Here is a 22,452-nt window from a genome sequence, read left to right as displayed (position 1 = left end):
TTCAATTTCTCTAGCAATTGATCTCTTCTTTCCATCTTCACGAATCTCAGAGGGACAGCACAATAGCGTCTGACAGTCGCTTTCCCATCAGATGCCCTCCCTCTGGTAACTTCCTCCCGATCAATACTACCCTGAGCAGGCAGAGAGGCTTCCTAATGCATTGCTCTGATGATGTTATTCCCCTGTTCAAAAGCGTTCAGTGCCTCTGCTGTGAAAATCTAAACAGCCTGGTGAGGCTTTCAGCGGCACTGCCGGCTTTGCCCTCCCACACCCCTCACCAGCTATACCATGAGCCTCCAGGTCCAGCCAAAAGAAGGGCCAGAGAGTGAGGAGTAAAGAGAACAGAAATTTATTGAGGGCCTTTTGTAATCATCGTTGCTGTGGCTGAATGTTTGTGTGGCCCCCAAATTCATGTGTTGAAACCTAACCCCAATGTGTGGATTTGGAGGTGGGGCCTTTGGCAAAGGACTGGGTCACAAGCACAGAGCCCTCAGGAATGGGACTGGTGCCCTTATAAAGGCAGCAGGAGAAGTCTCCCTTTGCCCTCCTGCCATGTGGGGACACAGCCAGGGGACGGCCTGTTAGGCACCAGAAACTGGGGTCTCATCCCACACTGAATCTGCCTGTGCCGTGGTCTTGGACCTCCTGGCCTCCAGAACTGTGAGAAATAAATTTCTGTTGTTTATAAGGCACCCAGTCTGTGGTATTCTGTGACAACAGCTCAAATGGACTAAGGCAGTCATCACTGAAATTTATTGGTGCCCACTGAGGGCCGGGCCCCATTTTGCACTTGGTCCATAGAGTAACCTCATTGGCCCTCTGACATGACTCCTGGGTCTTAGCTCCTGGGCTGTGACAGTTTTGTCAGAGTTTCTCCCTAGACTTGCAGCTTCCTGAAGGCCCAGAAGATTCTCCTTTCACCTCAGCCTTGAGTGTCCATGGGCGAAGGAATTACCTTTCAGAGGAGTTGGTAGGTGGCTATGCCCCAGCCTGGAAAGGCTGTCAGGAGAGGAGAGACTGAAAGTGTGTGAGCTCAGCGGGGTGCCTGGCTGGCTGATCCCAACCTTACCTCTTCATTTCCAGAGATTTTTGGAAGAGGCAGCAAGCCCTGGTCTGGGTTGTGGTTACTTACTCATGGACTTATCAGGAGCAGAAGTGATGGGTGGCCCTCAGAGGCATACCCGACCTAGCTGGAAATGCTCCAGGTCTGGTGCATGGGGCCTGGCCTGTGTCAGCAGAATGAACTTGGAAGGCTCTCAGCTCATTCCAAGGCCTGGGTCTGCTCCCAGGCTCAGGGCTCTACACCATCCGTGTGGGTCTGAGCCCTCCTGGTAGGCTCCTGCCAAGAGCTCTGGGGAACCCTTGCACTGGGGAAGGGGGTGTCCCCGCACCTTTCAGCGTCAACTAGACACAGGCTTTCTACGTCTTCCAATTCCAGGGGACTCAGATACTTCTGGGCTCTACTGGAAAAAGGTGGGGGGTGGGGACAGTCATGATAGATAATAAGCATAATAAATAAGTTTTCAGTAATTAAAATGGCAATAACTGCATGATGGGTAAAAAGAGAACAAAAATGAGAACAAGGTGTGGGGGGGCTTCCAAATCAAAGTGGCAAAAGACCTGTAGAGATGGTCCAGGGCAGTGACTGTCAAACACTTTGGTCTCAGGGTTCCTTTACACTCTCATTGTTCTTGTTTATGTGGTTCTCCCCATGTGTAACCAGATTAGAAACCAAATCTGCAAAGTGTTAAAAAATATATATATATATTTATTATATATAAAAATATATATATTTATTTAAGAAGAATTACAGTGGAACTATTTCGTGTTCACACGAAGAACATTTTTTAAATGAAAGGTAACAATATTGTAAAACAACCGAAAAATTATTGTGAAGCATGGCTCTGTTTTACCCTTTTGTAAATCTCAACGTCTGGCTTAACAGAGGGCAGCTGGAGTCTCACATTTGCTCTGAATCCAGTCCATTGTCTCACATGCCATGAAGCCTCTGGAAAACTCCACTGTACACTGTGGAGCAAGAGTGGAAACGCAAACAACACTTAGGAAAGTACTTCTGACCTCACAGATCCCCCCAAAGAGGCTCAGGAACCTCCAGGGGTTCCTGGACCACACTTTGAGAACTGCTGCTCTGGCGTATTCCCATTTCTCCATTCCTCAGATGAGAACATTAAGATCCTGAGTGGGACAGTGTGTTTCTCAGGTCTCCCAGCTCGCTGGTAGCGTGGACGGAGGACCGGACCCACAGCTTTCTCCCATAGCCCCAGGTTCTCTCCCCAGGATGACGTTTATTTGTTGCTTGATTATTTTAATGCAAGGCAAATGCCCAGATATTTAATTATGCACATGAGGAAGCCGCAACTTTTGAAATAAATGCAGTACAAGCCCGGTGACCACACACAGACAAAGGTAAGTGGCGCGGGCCCCGGGAGCGTGGCTGTTATTAATGGCGTGTTTACTACTCTGTCTATCTCGTTGGGCTGTGGTTTGCACAATGGCCCTGTGTGTTCTCTGAAAGCCTGTGTGCGTTAGGTGTGGCCTTGTGTACAGTGAGAGCAGTCCCTACAATAACAGTAAATATTCCCTTTGATGGGTGGAACAAAGTCATTTAAACGGAATCTTGAGGGAGAAGGGGAGCTAATGAGCTGCTCTGGGCCAGCTGGGCGCGCTCGGAAGAACATTCCACCTGCTGAACGGGTGAATTTCACACACCTTGACCTCCAGCCCCGGGAGCCACCAAGTTGGCTTAATCACAGCCAACTAGTGAGAATGGATCGACCCCTCTGGTTCGGGGTCCACAGGCACAGAGCTGCCAGGGGTCACCACCAACGTCAGGATCCTATTCCAGGAAGGACAGGCCCTTAGAGTGAGTGTGGTCTGAACAAACAGTTGCGTTCACGGATCTCCCCAGGTGTCGTAGGCATTAGTCATCCAGATGTTATCAAGATGTAGAAAGTTCTGACAGGGCTGGGAATGAGTCACTGGGCCATCAAAGACCCATGAGATAAACAGAAACGAAGTAGAAAAATCAATACGGTGTGCTTTGCTCAATGGGCCTGGCTGGGATTGTGCAAGCAAAGATTTCACCACCCAGAAGGTGATGTCTGGGAGGCCCCCCGGGTCCCCACACCCAGCTGTGGGGACACATGGAATTGGTGAGGACCTCTAAGCCTGGGCCCATACCTGTGATGGTGGTCCAGTGGTCACTTGCCAGTCTTTCATAGAAGTCCTCCTTTTAGATGGTAAACCTGTAAAATCAGCCAGTGGGATTCTGGAAAGGAAGAAAGGGAAGGAGGCACGGCAGAGAAGGAAATGGGTTGTTACCGGGAATAAGGTCAATTTCAGAGAGTTTAAAGTTTATTCTTTTAACAAATAGCTTTGACTAAGAACCCGTATTTTCAGATTTTATTTTAAAAATAAATATTTAAAACCTTAATTTTAGACATTTTCAAGACATCTTATTTTTTAGACTGTTTTGATATGATAAACTAATTTGGTTGATAAAGCTTTTATGGCCAGTGAAAATTTGAATTATTAAATACTTACCATGTTTACTGAGAGTCTGGATGGAGTAGCTTTAAAAAGACATTTAATGTACTATATTCTATAAAATAAAAAATTAATGTTTCATGTCTCCCTTTCAAATGTTCAACCCTTCAACTGATTTTGTTCATCAAGCAGCCCTTAATTAAGCATAGATGGGGAAAACCTGGACCTATAAATGCTGTCCCACGGTAGGGCTCCATACTAATGCCAGCTTAAAAAAAATTGGTGCTTTAAAACTTAGAGAAATTATATGGATAAAAGTTAGTATAATATGAATAACTGTACCCATATTTAATGCGAATATTTTATAGTTTAAAGAACCACAGACTTCTATTGAAATGACATTTAAACACCCTTCTCTCTCTCTCTGTCTCTCGCAATAAACTTGACATTCTCGGGGCGCCTGGGTGGCTCAGTGGATTGAGCGTCTGCCTTTGGTTCAGGTCATGATCCCGGGGTCCTGGGATGGAGCCCCGCATTGGGCCCCTGTTCAGCGGGGAGATTAGTGATGCTCATTACATCACTAATCTAATATGCTGATTTTAGGTGCTCTGCTTTGGGTCGCTGCTGTGGGTGTGTGTATAACAGGAGAAGCTTTGCTTTTGTTTTTGCCTGACCAAGTCATTATCTTCCTATGGATCTCGAGCACTTGGACCCGTTACTTAATTTATCATATTCCTAAGAACATTCTAGATCTACCCGCATCAGATACACTGCTGTCTCCCTGGTGGTATCACATAGCAAGTGGTACACATTCCCGGTCATCCTTTACACCGTGCACTCAGCAGGTAACAGGGGCTCGGTGGGTATTGCTGAGCGAACGCCAGGAACAGTGCAGAAGGAGAAATAAAATGTATTATGATGTCATTAAACCACACATGTTAGGAAAAAATTCCCATGTTGACAGAGAATGCTTTTTAAAAAACAGTTAGTTTGTGGTAGTCTCAGACTAATCAGGGTATGCAGGAGTTTCAGGAGAAAGCTGGAAAAAGTCAGTGGCGATACAGATGGGGCGGAAACCCAGCGCTGCCCCCAGCCTTTTCGGCATGGCCCTCATAGGGGAAGATCCTCTCAGTCCCCCTGGAACCACCATTGCCTTGGCCTCCAGGGCCAAACTGGTCACTGAACTCTGCAGCTGTTGGTACTGTCAAAACAAATTATTGACCCAAGATGGAGCCGCTTGGGCCCAGGGGCCATGTCATTGGCAAATCCAAACAGATTGCTTCCAAATTCCTGTCAATGCTCTGCTTGCCCAGAAATGCAGTGTACCGAGTCAGCCAATCCCCAAACGCCAAGCCAGCTCTGGGCTCTGCCCTTACTTCCTTATTCTCTATGCTGTAAAAGCTTCCTGCCCTCTGCCGCCCTATGCAGGTCTCTGGATGGAGACCGTCTACTTCAAGAAGGGTTCAAGTTTGTATCACCTCCATTGTCTGCTGTGATCATTTGAAAAATATCTTCGGGTCCTGTTAACAGATACATGGAGGCCTATTAAAAATGTTAAGAGTTTATTAGAGCAAGAATCTTTTAGAATTGGACGGCACTAAGCTGGAAGGGGCAAAAAGCCCTCCCTGGTCCCGCCACAGGCCCCAGACCAGAGAGGTACACAGAGAAAGTGAGGGAGCCAAGATAGGAATTTGCTGAGGGGCTGTCACTTAAAGCACGGTTGGCTATTTGCGGTGGGTGGTCCTTAGGTTTCTATTTTGTGATCTTGACGCATTTACGGGCTTAGAGTTTGGCTTGCTATCTAGGCTACCAGGGTATTAGAGTCACCTCAAGCTAGTGGCCTCTTTGTTTAATTAATTTAATAGTCCAAGCTGCCAAATTCGGGAGTAGAAACCTATGAATTAATTTTAGAACTCAACCTTAAAAGAAATAGTTGAAAAGCAGCCACATCTGGACCCATACACAGATCTTCCTCCGTTTACCACAGGGGTGCATCCCAATAAACTCATCATAACTTGAAAATATGTCAAAAATGCAGGTAACCTACCGCGCATCTTAACCTAGCAAACATCACGGCGTAGCGGAGCCCGTCCTGAACACGCCTCAACGAGAACACTTACGTTAGCCTACCATTGGGCAAAATCATCTAACATAAAGCTCATTCTATAATAAAGTGTTGAATATCTCATGTAATTTCATGGCCCCATCACTAGAGAGTATCTGCACATCGCTAGCCTGGGGAAAGATCAAAATTCAAAATGTGAAGTATGGTTTCTACGGAATGCAAATCGCTTTCACACCATCATAATGTCAAAACGTTGTAAGTAGACCCATTGTGAAGTTGGCAGCCGTCGGTACACGATGCAGACCTATTATTTATTTTTATTTTTCTACACCTGGATATTTTCACTGGTGGTACATGGTACACTAAATATAAATCATTTCAGCAGCAACCCAGTAGTATTAAACTTTCACACTATGGAACGCCTCAGTTTCTGTTTCGGATGTATTTTGATAGGCATCATAGATGAGATCTGGGATCAGCCCTCGGATCTGTCATTCCGTAGCTCTGTGACCTCGGGCTAGGTGCTGACCCTCTCTGGGCCCCAGATGTAACATGGGAACCACAGCACCTACCTCAGGGGTGTTGGGAGCCTCCATTGCCACCTTGATGGTCAATGGATCTATCTGTCTATCTATCGATGTATTTGAACGAGAACTTCAACTACCTCCGTTTCGACCTCAGTCTGTACCTTCTGATAAGTTCTTCCTTCCAGCTTACCTCTGTTGATGCAAAATGAACACACCTTTTCGGATCGCTCAAAGAAAGAGAGTTCTCTTCCAGCCCAAGTTGGGACAGCTGTCCGGGGAATCACGCTCTTCACAGGGACGGAAGTGCTCTGGAAAATGAACAGTTTTTACAGGCTTATATACTTTTTTACATCTTGTAAAAGCTCAAAAGATTATAGATTAGCATTTGGCAGGAATTGCAAGAGTTTTAACATCAAGGAATGCAGAGAGCAGGAGCACTGATCCCTATCTCTAGGACAAGGTAGTTTCCCTTTAGGCTACTCATTTAGAAAGCGAGGGTACAATGCATGGGTGACAGGCCATAAATCAGGCTTTTGGTTTAAAGTTTACGTACAGTCATGCTGATTTAGGAAGAAATCTAAAATAGGTTCCCTTATATATCAGACTTTTAGAGAACTGTTATCGCATCATCTCTTAACTTGGGCAAAAGACCCCGCGGGCAAAGCATCGCATCATGGGAACCAAAACTACCCCCTCAAGCAATAGGGACTGCCCTGACGCCAGCCAGCCCCCACGTGATTGACCCCAAGACAATGATCGACCTGACCTTCGCTGGCCAGCTGCATGTACCCACCGACCTTTGTCCCACGTTTTTCTTATATAGACCTAGAAGTATTTTCAGCACTTTGGAGACAATCCCTGAGATGTGAGCCGGCTGTCTCCCCAGTGTTGGCCTCACTGAAGTACATTCCTTTCTCGTGTCACCACCTCTTGTCCCTCTGCCTTTGGATTTTGTCAATGATGAGTGGCCAAACCTGGTCTGTTTGAAACCCCTGGAGCCAGGAACTCCTGTACCCTCGGGCTCCGGTTACATATCTATCTATCTACCTATCACACTGTCTACAGACCAGACCACGTGTACAGTGTTTTGGCACAACCTGGGCTGGAAACACCCATGTGGTCATTGGCTACGCTGCCTCCAAAAATGACTGGATTTTATGCTTTTGTGTAAAGTAGCTTTGTTCTCCAATTTGAGAACCGGGTCAATTGATGAAAGTTCGAGAATCTGCTAGAACACAGTAAAAAGGAAAAACCGAGAAGAAACAGAAAACATTCTTTTCTCGTCTTTGGTCTGTCCCACTGCTGTGTAGAGACGACTTTCCAAAGTTCAGTTTAATTCTGTCGGACAATGGAACGAATCAACCTACTCCAGCGAGGAAGGGGCTGTGGCCTTCGGACTGTTAGCCTGCTTCTTACTTGAGGAAATGGATCTGGAGACCTGAACCTCCCCGCAGGGCTGTGGCCCTGTTAATGAGACAATGTTTGCTCGGAGCTGGGCGGGGAGCTAATACTTCGGCAAAGCCTGTTTCTTCCTTTTCCAAACACCTTCTTTAAGTTATGTAAACAGAATTATTTTGATTTAAATGGAACCTGATGCTTAGTTAACAATGAGTGATTTTTCTGGCCAACCCAAAGTAAACCATTGGGTGAAAATGAATTAGTCTGGAAAGCTTTCCTCTCTGATAAGGACTCAGTCAGCCTGATAACCCTCCCGAGAGAGGTTCTCTGCCTCGCCCCCCACCCCGAAGAACTTTACTTGACTGATGTACCCCAGATTTAGGATGCTGAATTAACTCCTTACATTTGAAAGTCTTCTGTCATTCTAGATTTCTGCAGCCATTCATAGTCAGTAGAGCCGAAATCTGAGCAAGACTTTTTCTTTCGGAGACCCGCAGGTCTCAATTTAAATGTCACCTTTCAGGAAAGGCTTTCCTGACCTCAGGCAAGCTCGAATCCCAGCAAGCGACCCAGAAGGCTTCTGGCAGTGGCGCGATAGGACAGATGCTCGGGTGTGCTCCAACAGCAGAAAGAAACTTCTGCAAAGTTCAGGGTCGCCTCCCCTTGCCCTTCCCCCTCACCCCCTGCTATTTTAAGTGTCACCAAAGCTTTGGGTTCCCGTTAGTTGTTTCTTTTACAGAAGTCTGGTTCCTGTTAAGACCCAACGTCGTTCTTCTGGTTACGATGATGTCAGACCCTGAGAGGCAGGAATGCCGCTCTGGATCCCAGCACTCCACACAGTGCTCCAGGCCCGAATCCAGACATTAACCACCAACCGTGACGCGGCATGGGGACGGAATGCTGTTAATTTCACCATATCTGAGTAGCTCCCTTTTCTCACGAGGGATACATTTGAGATTAAGACACCCAACACAATGACCTGGGGTCTCAGCAGTTGTCTCCTGAATCGACAACAGGAAGAAGGGAGGAAGGGGCTGGGCCGGAGATGGTGGATCTGGAGAGTGAGGTGAGCAGAAGGGCATTCTGGAAACATCTTTCTGGCCACTGTGCAGAGAACCGAGGCGGCAGAGAGGCCTGTTGGTGTGAGGTCAGGGTAGGAAAGGGAAGTGGACATGCCAAGGAGCATTGTTGAGTCTGTGTGGAGGTCTTTATTGCGGAAATTTTGAAAAAAATCAATTGAGAAATACCACACCACATGGCAGGTTAAGGAACAACTGAAAATGGTGGTTAAGATAATCAAAATAACTAAACAAAAAACCTGAAGACTCCCCAGATGGGAAAAGCCAAGGCAGTTTATTCTGAGGCAGCGGTGGCAAGGGAGTGGGCCGCTGTCACCTGCGTCTGGGCAGAGACTTGGAGTAGGAAAGCTTCATAGCAGAGACAAGGAAGGCTCCAGGCGCACCCCGAAGGAGAAGCAGGGTGTCTTGGGTGAGGGCGGAGAGGTGCGTATTCGGCTTTCTCTGGTTGACCAGGCCTAAATTGGAAGCAAGAGCAGGGAAAGTGTCAGTTCTTAATCCAGTGCCGGCCCCTTGGGTCTCCTCGTTAGGGATTACTGCCTGATTTCCTGGATTGTTGGTGGAGAAAGCAGCCTGGCTTCCTGCAGGCCTGACTTAGAGCAGGCCAGCTGGCTGGGCTGAGAACTGGGGAGAAGGGGGTGTTTTCTCGGGTGGGTTGCTGCAGATCTTAGGTCATTCTGCTTTTCTACATGGTGTGTCCCTTGTCTCTTGGTATATTCGGTGTCTTCCGTGCTGAACGAAAGATTTTTCAGACAATCCTTGATTTGCGCCCACACATTAGCCAAAGGTCTGGAGGACAAGCATGAGAAGCTGGGTGAAGTGGGGCATTTGGAGGGGGGTGTGCTGAGTCAGGTGGGGTCTTGCTTTGAGAGTGAAGCAGGACTGGAGCCCCTGTCTCTGCAACTTTGGGATGCGAAGAAGAGAGTGAAAGCAAAGCCCGGTGCTGTCAAAGGTGGGGAGTCCAGCAGGAGCCCTCCCACAAAGCTAGGGCCCCAAGTGGCTGCGCCCTCAGTGCACAGGTGAGTTGCCAATGTCACCCACCATGATCACCAGAGGACCACAGGGAAAACAGGTTCTCTGGAGCCGCTTGCTTGACCCCACAGATGTATAAGGACCAACGAACCATGACTATGGAATTTACCTTCCTGTCAAGCACACGCAGAATATTTACCTCCATCATGCAATACAGAATGGGCTAGAAGATGGGCCCCAGGGATTTCAGATGACTGATAAGTCACACACCACATTGTCTAGCCATGAGGCTGTTAAATTAGAAATCAATAACAAAAAGGTAACCAGAAGAGAACTCATGTGGACTGTGGTTCAAGAAACACAGTTGTACCTATTTCATGAGCGGAGAGATCAAAGCTGAGGTCTCTGTTTGCTGAGGCTGCCAGAAGGCCCCATGGACCGGGTGGCTTACTTAGTAGAAATTTGCCCTCTCTTAAACCCTCCCATTCATTGGTTCGTTTTATCCATATACATTTTATTTATCTTCCTTATTACAGAATTTTACGTGTTAGCTCGACTGAGCATGCCTAGATTGCTGAGAAGGCATTATTTCTGGGTGTGTCTGTGAGGGTGTTTGCAGAAGACATTAGCATCTGATCCCCGAGACTGAGGAAAGAGAGTCGTCCTCACGGATGTGGGTGGGCATCATCTAACCGGTGAAGGGCCCAAATACAACAAAAAGGCAGAAGGAGGGCAAATTCTGTTTTCTCTTTTGCAGCTGGAACACCTGGCTCTCCAGCCTTCAGACATCAGAGCTCCTGGACTTTATTTATTTTTAAAATTTTTCGGTAACAGCTTTTTTGAAGCTAGAACTCACATAGCATCCAACCCACTCATTTAAAGTGTACGAACCAGTGGTTTCTGGTATATTCACAGAGTTGTGCAAACATCACCACAATCAATTTCAGAATCTCTTCATCCCTGCGGAAAGAATCCCTGTTTCCCGTACCCTTTAGCTACCTTCCACTTATCATCCCCCCTTTCCCTCCCCGACCCCTAAGCAACCATTCATCAACTTTATGTCCCTATAAAGAGGCCTCTTCTGGACACTGGGGCTCCTGGACTTCAGGCCGAATCACGCCGCAGGCTTTTCTGTTCTTCAGCTCGCACGTGGCATCTTGGGGGACTTTCTGCTTCCATGATGATGGAGCCCGTTCCCATCATGCCTCCCCTCTAAGTACCATGGATCTGCTATTGCTTGTTTCCCTGGGGACCCCTGACTACTCTACATACTTATCTATTTTGTCCAAGATACCAGAGTTGGTTTTGCTCCTTGGCATCCTCAAATCCCGACTAACTTGGACTTCATCTCTGCTCTACCACTTAATAGCCATACGACCCAATAGTAGTAACTAAACCCGTCAGACCTGTGAGTCCTTCACCAGCAAACTAAGCATGATGATGAAAGAATGCAAAAATGTTGAGAAGATTAAATAAGATAAAACATACAAGTGGAGTACCCATCACTGTGTCTTGGAAGGGGTCCATAGCTCGGATAAATCAGAGGCATATTTACTATTATTTAGAATGAGCACCATGATTCAGGCTAGATTTCATACTGAATATTAACAAAAATAGCTGGCTATACTTTCCTTCAGAATTTCCAGAGAGGGGAGACTACAACTTCTCCTGGCATAAATTCCAGGAATTCCGACTTTTCTTCTCATACGTTAGATCTTATAACCCTCCTGCTATGACCTGATTCTCAGGAAGAACAAAGCTGTTAGTCACTCCTACTGCTCAATCAAAATCCTGAATATATTTGAGGACATGGGAAAAAATCTTTGCTTATGACACACATTGCCAGGTCTTCTAAGACCTCCCTTGTGGGCATTGCTGTGGTGTGGGCCATTGCTGTTAGCCATTCCTTTTACACCCTCTCCAGATCAAGCCTCTTGTGCTCTTGGGTTTCCATTGTTAGAACTGTGTCTGTAAAAACTTGGATGGGAAGGTGCTGATATGTTTCGGAACATCAGGGTCTATTAACGTGATGATCCAGTTGTCAGAATTGCTTCTGTACGATCCCCGTTACTTTTCTCTTTAGTACTGTTCCAGGGTTATTTCCAGCAGTGCCTTATTTTCCATTAAAAAAATAAGAGAGAGAGAGCGAGAGAAACCCCCCAAACAACAACGAATTGTTTTCTCACTGTTCTGGAGGCCAAAAGTCCAAGATCAAGGTGTCTGCGTGTTTGGTTTCTCCTGAAGCTTCTCTGCTTTGCTGAAGACAATGTCTTCTTACTGTGTCCTCAGGTCACCTCTCCATCTGGGTGTCCGTATCCTAATCTCCTACTCAGCAGTCAAATTAGATTAGGGACCACCCTAATGACCCCATTTTAATCTAATTACTTCTTTAAAGACCCTATCTCTGAATACAGTCACATTTTGAGGTATTGGGGTTAGGATTTCGATGTAATTTTGAGGGAACACAATTCAGCCCAAAACAGATGACCAGAAATTCTTTGCCACTCTCTCCAGAAGCAGGGTCTGTGTCTCTTCCAATGAATCTAGGGGTCTCTGTGGCTGCTTCAAGTGACAGAATATGGCAGAAGTCATGCTGTGCCGGTCTCCAGGTACAGACCTTAGACTGACAACTTCTTTCCCCTCAGAACACTCTCTGGGAACCCTGAGCCATCTTGAATTAGACCAACCATCCTGAGACCATTATGCAGCAGATGTTATACGAGACACTCTAGCCAACTGTCTCCCCTCCACTTGACGTCCTAGTTATCCTTGCCAAGATGCTAAACACCTGACCTCTTAGACATCCCTGCCAAGATCCTCCAGACCAGCCCATCTACCATTTGAATAGCTGAACATCACCAGTCACCTAGGCCAGCACTTAGGGGATCAAAAGAATCCTCCAGCTGGAAGTTGCCCAAATTTCTGACCCATAAAATCATAAGATAAAGATATTGTTTTAAGCTGCTTAATTATTTTTTCAATGCAGCAACAGATAACCAAACCAAAAGTTCAAGGAAGAAATCATAATGGAATTAGAAAATATTTATAACTGAATGATTAGGAAAACACTCTATATTAAAACTTAGGGGATGCAGCTAAAGCAGAATTTAGAGTACATTTATAGCTTTAGGTATTTATATTGGGGCAAAAAAGGCTAAAAATGAATGAACTAAGTATGCATCTTAATATGCAAGAGATAGAACAGCAAAATAAATAAACTTGTGATCCAAGCCTGAAGATTAGATCTTCAAGTCCGGGGGACTCCTGAAATTGCAAAATCTTGTGTACGTGTGGGAAAGGGATCTCAGCAAATGTACACTATTTCTCTGTGCTGGTTCTTCTGACTTCTCTTACTTAATTTTGTTAGTGGCTACAGCGGTTACTGTTGCTTCTTGTATGTGTGTCTGTGTTTGCACTGTTATTCATTTTTCTTCCCTGCTAAAAGGTGCTAATTCTCTCAATCCAATCATAAAAGTCATGCGGGCAGTCCATGGCGCTGCTCATTTTGCTCAGGTCTGGGGCCCTAGGATGGGTTCTTTAACCTGGCCTACCCTTGGCCACCATTTTTACCTGAGTACCCAGAGGGCCCTAATGACACATCCATGCCCCACTGGTCCTCAACGCCCATCCACTGCTGGCTACTGGACTTTGGCTATCATTCTGACACTGAATGCCCTCCAGGATCTGGCCCCATCCACCTGCACAGTCTTCCAATCAGGAAGCACCTGCGTACATCATACAGTTGCGAGCCTTTACTTGCTGTCATGCCCCGCACACATTCGTGAGTTCCCTCCCTCACCACTACCCTCTGTCTTTTGTGTGCTGATAGGAAGGAGTCTCAAGGACATAGAAGGACAGGGACTCAGACTGGCCAGAATTTAAATTATGGCCTTACCTCCTTTTTTTTCTTTTTAAAGATTTTATTTATTTATTTGAGAGACAGAACGAGCGTAAGCGGGGTGGGGACAGTGGGAGAGGGACAAGCAGACTCCCCACTTAGCAGGGAGCATGACATGGGCTCGATCCCGGGACCCTGAGATCATGACCTGAGGTGAAGGCAGACGCTTAACCGGCTGAGCCATCTGGGCGCCCCTGGCTTTACCTCCTATTGGTAGTCACCCTGAGCACATGATCGCACCTAGTTCCAATTCCATTTCTTTGTTATTACGAAGATGAAAGGGACCATTCCTCAAAAAGTTAAGCATAGAGTTACCATATTAACCAGAAATTTCACTCCTTGGTATACACTTAAGAGAAATGAAAATGTGTGTCCATAGAGAAACCTGTGCACAAGTGTTCACAAGAGCATCATTCATAAGGGCCCAAAGTAGAAACAACCCAAATGCCTACGAACAGACGAATGGATCAGTAAATTGTGATATATGCATACGATGGAACATCACGCCATTGTTAAGAGGGATGCAGTACTACCATATGAGCCAACCCCGAAAATACTGCGCTGGGTGAAAGAAGCCAGTCACAAAAGACCACATATTGCATGATTCCATTCATATGAAATGTCCAGCATAGGCAATTATATGGAGACAGAAAGTAGATTAGTGGTTGCTTAGGACTGGGGCTGGATGGGTCATGGGATGATAGCTCATGGGAATGGGGTTTCTTTTTGAGGGGATGAAAATATTCTAAGAAAGAAGCCAGACACAAAAGGTCACAGATTGTATGATTCCATTCATTTGAAATGTCTGGAGGAGACAAAACCATAGAGACAGAAAGCAGATCCATGGTTAGGGGAGGAAGGCAGAGGAGAATGGGGAGTCACTTGTTGACAGGTAAGGAGTATTTGTCCAGGGTAATGGAAAGGACTTGAAACTGGAGACAGTTGGTGGCCATGCCACATTATGGACGTACCGAATGCCACTGAGTCGTGCACTCTCAAATGGCTAAGTTATGTGAATTTCACCCTGATTTGAACAAGACATGGAAGGAATCAATGGCACATGTTAAGTGTGCAATGACTGTTAACTGCTGTTATTTTTCCCATCGTCCTCACTACTCTGTCACTGAATTCCTGCCTGCCCCATTACTAGCGGACCCGTCGCAGGGTCTGGGCGGGCTATACTAAACTTTTAGAGGCATCACAACATTTTACACCACACAGGTTAAAGTGCACCCGCTCCCCAGCTTCAACATTTTTTTCAATGTAAAATAATTTGAGGGGTGCCTGGGTGGCTCAGTTGGTTAAGTGTCGTACTCTTAATTTCAGCTCAGGTCATGGTCTCAGGGCTATGAGATCGAGCTCCATTGAGCATGGAACCTGCTTAAGATTCTCTCTCTCCTTCCCTCTCCCTCTGCACCCCCTCCCTCCACTCACATATCTCATAAAAATAAATAACTAAAATAATTTGAGAACATTAAAAAAAATAACCCTGCTTTCCAAATTAGCTTGCTACAAGCAGCTAGTTGAATCTATTGTGCATACTTGAGAGTTCTGAATTCTGGTGGATTGAGAAAAACCAAGCTGACAAATTGTTTTCAAATGTAGGGGAATTTGTATGTATTCAAATTTCAACAATTAGGGCCTTGAGATCATGTTACAGTTTAGAGACATTTGATGAGACAATTTTATTCTCATGATTTCCCTTTCTCATCCAGGACTTCAAATGTTTTCACAGCCTCTCCCAAGGCTGTAGGCTGAAAGCACTAGCCCCTGATGCCTAGTGAACGAAGGGGCCCTAGAGCAAGTGCCCTTTTGGTTCCTATCTCATTATTTGCTAATTCCTTTACAGATAAAACTCCTAAATCTTCTTCTGCAGTTGTTTTTTCCATGATATCATATTAGTCTCCGATAGAGGATTCTTCTCCCACCTCTAATTCATGAGAAACAGATATATGACATTCATTGACCGACTCGTGTATCCGCTGCCTGCATTATTCTTGGCTCAAGGGATAATCATGTGGTTCTAATGAAAGAATAGATCTGTCTGCACCCAGTAAGCTAACGGGGAATTTAAGACATATAAGGCATATGTCACATGTCCAAATAAATATAGTCCTTAGTACAAAATGCAGGAGCAGAAAATAGACAAACGAGAATTCAGAAAATGAGTGTTTGGGGAAGGCTGCCTTGGAGGTGGCCACCTTTGTCGCTCGTTTGAAAGGACATACAGGATTTCAATGGTGGAGAAGGGAGATCAGACCGGGGGTTTAGGGGCAGGAAAGAGTCTGGGTAAGTGGAGTGCATTGGCTTCCCATTGCTGCTGTCAACGACATACCGAAATGTAGTGGGTGAAAATGACATGTATCTATTTTTTTTAGAGTTCTGGAGGTCAGAGTCTGACATGGGTGTCACCTGGCTAAATTCAGGTGTTGGCATGGCTCTCCGTTCCTTCTGAGAGCTCTAGGGAAGGCTTCTTGGAACAGAAAAGTCCTGAGCACGGTGGGATGGGATAGTCATGGTAGGGGGCACAGCCGGGTGCTGAAGTCATGTCAATGTAGACAGGAGACTACATGGGTGTAGACGGTTTCTGCTCCTGAAGGTAATCTGAGGCTATGTCATAGAGGGCGTTAAATAATATTTGAAAGAATTTAAATTTTATCTGGATAAAAATTACATAACCAGAGTTTGTTTTGGGCAATGAACTCGACAGTAGATTGGAATGGAGACAAGATCAAAGATCAAGAGGGCTATGAGGTGAATATTGCGATAGTTCAGCAGAGAGGGAGTGAGGACTTCCACTAGACAGATCGCTGCACTCACTACCCATGTGCTCATTCATCCCAAACATGCTTGACTGGGTTTCCTCTGTGCGGCAGGCAATGCTCTGCGAGCTAAGGCACCTGGTCCCCAGGACAGGCAGGGACCTGTTTTTGTGGTGCTTACACAGAGCTCATGCGACGCATACACGTGGGATGAGTAACTTCATATCTCTGTTCAAAAGCCTTCTGAGTCTAAGTCTCTGACTGTTTTAGGTCAGAGTCTCACCAGCCTCCAAGTTGAAGTCCTCTGCATTAGTTTCCAGTGGCTGTTGTAACCAATTACCACAAACTTAAGAGCTTAAATCAATGTAACTTTATCATCTTATAGTTCTGAACGTCAGAAGTCTCCAAATCCAGGTATCCACAGGACTGCATTCCTACTGGAGGCTGTGGTGGGGAATATATTCCTTTGCCTTCTCCAGCTTCTACAGGCCCCCTGGGTTCCTTGGCCCGTCTCCCTCTTCCTCCTTCAATGGCATAGCATATCATCTTGATATCTCTCTCTCTGACTTCTGCTTCCATTGTGATATTTCCTTTTCCGAGTCAGACGCTCTTGGTTCCTTCTTATAAAGACACTTCTGATTACATTTAGGGTCCACCTGGATAATCCAGGATATTCTTCCCATCTCAAGGTCATTAACTTAATCACATCTGCAATGTCCCTTTTGCCATGTAAGGTAACATTCACAGGTTTGGGGGATTCAGCCGTGGACATCATTGGATTATTCCACCTATCACACCTCCTTACTCTTATTCCAATGATGCCTCTTCTTTTCTATCCTCATTGGAAGTTTCCACTCCAGCCATGCTGGTTTTCTTGCCATTCTGCCCTACGCTCATCCTGACTTCCAGAATTCTCTAATGTTCTAATCCCTCTCCTGACTCTTCCAAGCTCTCAGAATTTTTAGGGCTTCTTGAAGCCCACCTTCTCTGGGAAGTCCCCCTGGAAGCTGGCAACCTACCCCTTCCTCTTTCTCAGACCCCTCACATCCATTATAACATGGACAGGATCCTGTTAGCTATTATTTATGTCTCCCTCTTATCTCTTTGAGGGCAGAGACTGAGCCTCAGCCATTGCTGGTTGGATTAAATAAATTTAAGAGTAATGGACTATTTTTCCTAGAGAAGAAACAGCAATGAAGAATTCATATAATGTCAGTAGCCAAACCAACAAAGACATACAGTGTGGAAAGTGAGAGTAACAATGTGCTCCCTCATTGCATGGAATGAGTGGGAATGAGATACGACATGACAATGGGCTTGGATCGGCGCTCAGCAAAGCCCTGGATGCTAAGGTACGCTGTAGATCTCTGTTTGGCTGCCTTTAGGAACAGAGAACAGACCACCCCTCCAGGATCATCTGGAGGAAGCCATGTTTAGAATCAGGCAATGAACTCAACAGCCCTTTGGTTTCCTTCTGCTCTGGAAAGCTAGTAGCGAATCGGGTCCAGAGTGAGCATCATGGTTCTCCTTTCATTCCCTGCTTCTTTTTCTTCCCAGCTGTGATCTTTCGGGGCGTTTGGAACTGCATATCCAATCAGGAAAATACTGAGAAATAAGTTACTCAAAAGCACCTTGCATGGCAGTTTCTAGCTATACTTCCCTGAAACTAGATGCAGGAGTCAGTATCAGAACACTAGCTGCTGTAACAATCTCCATATCTCGGTGTCTCAACAGAATAAAGATCTGTTTCCCTCATCCACCGTCTGATGGAGGCTGCACTGCTCTTTTGGGCTGTTTTCCGAGTGGCATAACTCAGGGATCCAGTCTCCTCACACGTAGTGAAGCCACCATCCTCACCCGTGACCTCCAGCATCATGACAAAGAGGAGAGGGCATCCCAGTTCATGCAGGGAGTGTTATGGCCAAGACTCCTAGTAGCTCCCATTCCTCCTGCCCATTTTTCCATTGGCCAGCACCCTGAGAGATGGCCAACCTAACTGCAAGGGAGGCTGGAAAATGCATCCTCCTGTGTACCCACTGTGACTGTGGACATCTTGCCTTGACCATCTCTCCTATCGTATGTCTACACATATGGAGAATCGCCTGTAGCCTCATCCGAATGTTTGAATAATACATTTTACCCTAATACTCACAGATGTCTGGTGTCTTAGAGACCAAACCTCCAGATTACTGACTGATGATGTTATTGTATGGACAGAGTCAGGACTGCTTTTGCAACTCCTGACAACTTGTCCATCCTGTGTGCACGATCGAGCGGTAATTTCTCATCCATAGTAATGTTTGGGTTTAGGAGGAAGATAACATGCATCCTAAAGTGATTTGTGATTGGGGCTTCGTTTTGACTTTCTTTTGTGATAGTTTGAGAAGGAACCAATTTCCAGACCATTTGGCTTCATGGCAAATGAAACAAAAGCAGGGCTCTTCTACCTTAAACCTTAACCAGCATGTGTGGCCACTCTTGTGTGTGGTCAGCTGGGAGGCCGCATCCTCACAGCCGGGGCACCAGCTCTCTTCCCTGTACTTGTCATGGAGCCTGAGGCGCCCTGGCTAGGATAGCAAGGGGATCACCAAAGACGGCCCCTGGGTTGGTGTTCCAACCTGTTTCATTTCCCAGCACTGGCACCTCCAAGTCAGCCACCAGCTCCTTCCAAAGCAGCTACAGCTTCCTTTCAGAGAAAGTTCAATCCAAAGGCAAATGTCTTTGCTATGTCCCCCCTGGAAGGAAGGAGGACCTGCTCTGGCAAAGGTCCAGGAGAATTTTTTTACCATATAAAGGGTAATATGATAAAAATACATACTTGCCTTCTGTCACTAATTCCTTTGGAATTTTAAATTCTTTACTTCATCCCTCACATTCAGTGAGGGAATGGATGTGAAAATGCTTCTTAGCACAGAGCCTGACACGCAAAAAATGTGAATTGCTCTATTTATAAATGACCTTTCCCCCTGGCTCCAGTTTTCTCGGTAATCTCACTGATGGCGCTCCCCCCACTGAAATGCAGATTCGTTTATCTTTCTGATCTCGGGTCCTTGTACTGAGAAAATGAGAGGCAGGCCTGTTCCCACTGACCAAGCTGTGTTTTTGATGGACCTGCCAAAGACCTTGGTTCTAGGGTCTGCTCTTGCTCCAGAACCCTGCCGGCTCCTAGCTTCTTCTCCCACTGATGTCAGCCTGGCCCACCCCCAAATGCCAGTGACTAATTTCCCAACGCCTCCCACTTAGTCCTCCCTGATATAATATTCTGAGGCAGTCCGAGTATAGGAGTCCTCTGGAATGTTCTTCAAATGAATCAATGGATACCATGAAAATGTATGAGTAAGAGAACATATCACAACACAGGCAAGTGGATGCTTTTCTCGAGGGTGTGCTGTTTACACACCTGCTTCCCATGGCACAACATGCCTTTCTATTGGGAAACAAAATGTTCTCTCTTCCACGCCTTGCTGTCGTAGCCCAGCAAGGGTTCGCCTATTGGGAAAGAAATAAAAGCCAAGATGTCTTTGAACTTAACTGTTTCATGTGTTTTCCCAACATTTTGGTTTGGAACATCTGTCTTTGCTTAAACTCATGTCTATTTATATCAACAACCATTTACATTTGAGTCCTTGGAGACTGATTCACACAGATGTTGCATGATGTGGGTTTTTAATACAATTCACTTAGGAAAATGTGGAATTCATTTCTGCCCTGCTCCTTCCCCGATGAAGTTAAATACTAGAAATTTGCAAACCTTATATTTCTGTGTACATAAAATATATTCTCTTAGCTTTTCATAACACGTGACTCAAGTTTCTGTTGTGATGGATGGACCAATGAATCGTTTTTGCGCTATGAGAGCTGGAAGACCGCACATCTGGGGGAGACAACTTGCTTAGAAGGCAGGAATGGGATCATTCATCCACAGAGAAGAGCATGAAGGCTGGAATCTGTACCCCCAGTGGTGTCTATTGAACCACCTCTTTGGCACGGAACACAGGGCATGGGCCAATGGGACATGGATGGGAAGAAAGGGGAGACGGGGTGTTACGGGGGCACAGCAACGCTAAGGAATCGGACGCTGATGGAGAATTGCAGGAGAGACCCAGGGTGAGGCTACATTCCACGTGTACTTGAAGGTCATGCTCGGGCAACACTGTTTCTTGCACACACAGACTCTGGTCCTGAGCTCAGAAGGTCCATTCACCGCAGGGCTCTGCTGACTTCAGGTGGGAGGACTTCCTGCTTTCAGGGGCCCCAGGAGGTCTACGCTGCCTTTTGGGGAAGCAACGTCTCTAACAGATTCCTGATTTCTTTTTCTCTGTTTGCTTCTTCTTCTAGCCTTGTGTTCTCTTCCCCCATATCCATCCCATCCATCAGTGGTACACACAATGCTTCATCCAATTCCACGGGTTTGTCTTGCATTTGCGCCCAAAGAGAGTTCATACGGATGGATACAATGTGTGAAGTCATTCTGGGAAATGACATACGTAAGTCCATACACACAGGATCCTCTCTTTTTGGCAGATACTTTCTGCCGAATAAAGGCCAGTTAAAGTGAACCTAAGTCAGAGGGGGAGTACGATTTTGTAGAACCAGAGGGGAAGATGCAGCAACTGGAATGTCATCTTGAAAATGCAACTTAAAATGATGGAAATAAGCATGGTGGCTTTTTACAAGTTTTAGGTTACCCTTGCCACACCAGCCTCCACGGCAACACGAACAATTCCAGGAGCTTCTCAGTCACGCTGTTTCACTTCGTGAAACCTTATATCCAAGGAAAGGTTTGAAGCTTCTCTTTATCCTCGGTTCACATTGTCTTTGCACAGTGTTCTCAGAGGGTTGCAATATTTGTACAAAAGACTGGGACAGACACTGACCCAAGAGACCGTGTGGACCAGGAGGGGTTTGAATGTCAGCGACTTCTCTAAACGGGCAGTTCACTAGAGACTATTTAAGAATGATGGTTACTTTGGCTTTGCTGTGCAATATTGTCATAATTCTAAGTTCAGGAAGAATATTCTGATTTTTTTAAAGAAACGACCCCTTTTGGACATGTATAGGTGTTCGTTATGAGCAAGGCGCTTCACCACCATTAATTCCTTTACACCTCACAAATGACCCAACAATTTAATTGTGACAGATATACACTTAAAGATATACACCCGTTTTATAGAGGCAGAAATCAGAGAGTTGAGGTAACAGTGCCTGGAGTCACTCGAAGGAAGATGGAGCTGAGCCCCAGTCACCTGTGCCTGATTTCAAAGCCCGTGACCTTCACCTCTCTACACACTTCGTCCAAGGCAAGTGTCCTGAGTGGCCAGGTACCTAAAGGTCAAATCCACCCACAGACAGGAACCAGCCCCTGATGTCCCAATCGGCCAAACCTCTGACCATGACTAAAAGGAACCAGCCTCCATTCAGCTGAAAGGGAAGGCCAACGTGTGGGAGCTGATTTGGGCCACACCTGAAATGGGACTTGAATTCTATGTGCTTCCGTTGCAACCCATTCAGAATCCCCGCCCCTGTCACCAAGCCCCTCAGTGTGTGTCTGAGAGCCTCAGAAAGGACGTCCCCAGAATGACACAGCCCTGCCTGGCAGCGCTGCGACCGTCTCCATAGGTCGCAGGTGTTTCGCGATCGGGTCTGAGCGAGTTGGCATCTGCTCTGACGCAGGCACCGCAGGAACCTCGCAGCACTAGCCGTCTCCGCCCGAAGCTGCTCACCGTATCGGGCAGCTTCTTCGCTGTCAACCGATGGACCAGGTAGTCCGCAGCCCCGCACCGAGGGCGGTTCTGACCCGCTCTTACCGGGCTCCGTGAAAGACTCCGGCAAGACGTCAATCCTCCGTGGGTGCAGAGTGTGCATCGGGAACTGGGAACAGGTGGAGGAGGCAGCGGGGAGGGTAGCTGAGTCACGGGGCGTTCGTTAGGGGCCCCTGATTGGCTGCTGGGCGGGTTGCCCCGCCCACAGGGGCTAATGCTCTGTGAGGTCACGGTTTGGACCAAATCTCCAGGACAAGCCAAACCCTTGCAATGTGTGCTCAGGCATTTGACCCTGAAGGCCAGCCCTAGGACATCTCGTGCTGACCAGGTCACCCTTCTGCGCTTCGGTTTCCTCACCTCTAACGTGTAAAAAACAACGACGCCAAGCTTCTGGAGGTATTGGAGAATCAGGCAAGAGATACGTGGGTATTGGAGAATCAGGCAAGAGATACGTGAATAAAGCACGTGAGAGTATGTTGTTAGCG

At 46.4% G+C, this 22,452-nt stretch overlaps 1 long non-coding RNA gene across 1 annotated transcript; it reads right to left on the bottom strand.

Annotated features, from left to right (window-relative positions):
- Positions 1–1,817: 1,817 nt before the first annotated feature.
- LOC123802653 (uncharacterized) lies at positions 1,818–6,537 on the bottom strand. The gene is made up of 3 exons (XR_006782598.1): positions 6,290–6,537; positions 3,202–3,289; positions 1,818–2,028 (listed from the first exon to the last, which is right to left on the bottom strand). It is a non-coding gene; the product is annotated as an uncharacterized LOC123802653 (long non-coding RNA).
- Positions 6,538–22,452: the final 15,915 nt, after the last annotated feature.

This window comes from Ursus americanus, chromosome 4 (genome assembly GCF_024610735.1).
Source record: "Ursus americanus isolate L20-20 chromosome 4, mUrsAme1.1.p, whole genome shotgun sequence".
NCBI classification, from domain to species: Eukaryota; Metazoa; Chordata; class Mammalia; order Carnivora; family Ursidae; genus Ursus; species Ursus americanus.
Note: the sequence above shows the minus strand (reverse complement) of the source record. Positions and strands in the feature narration are given on the sequence as shown.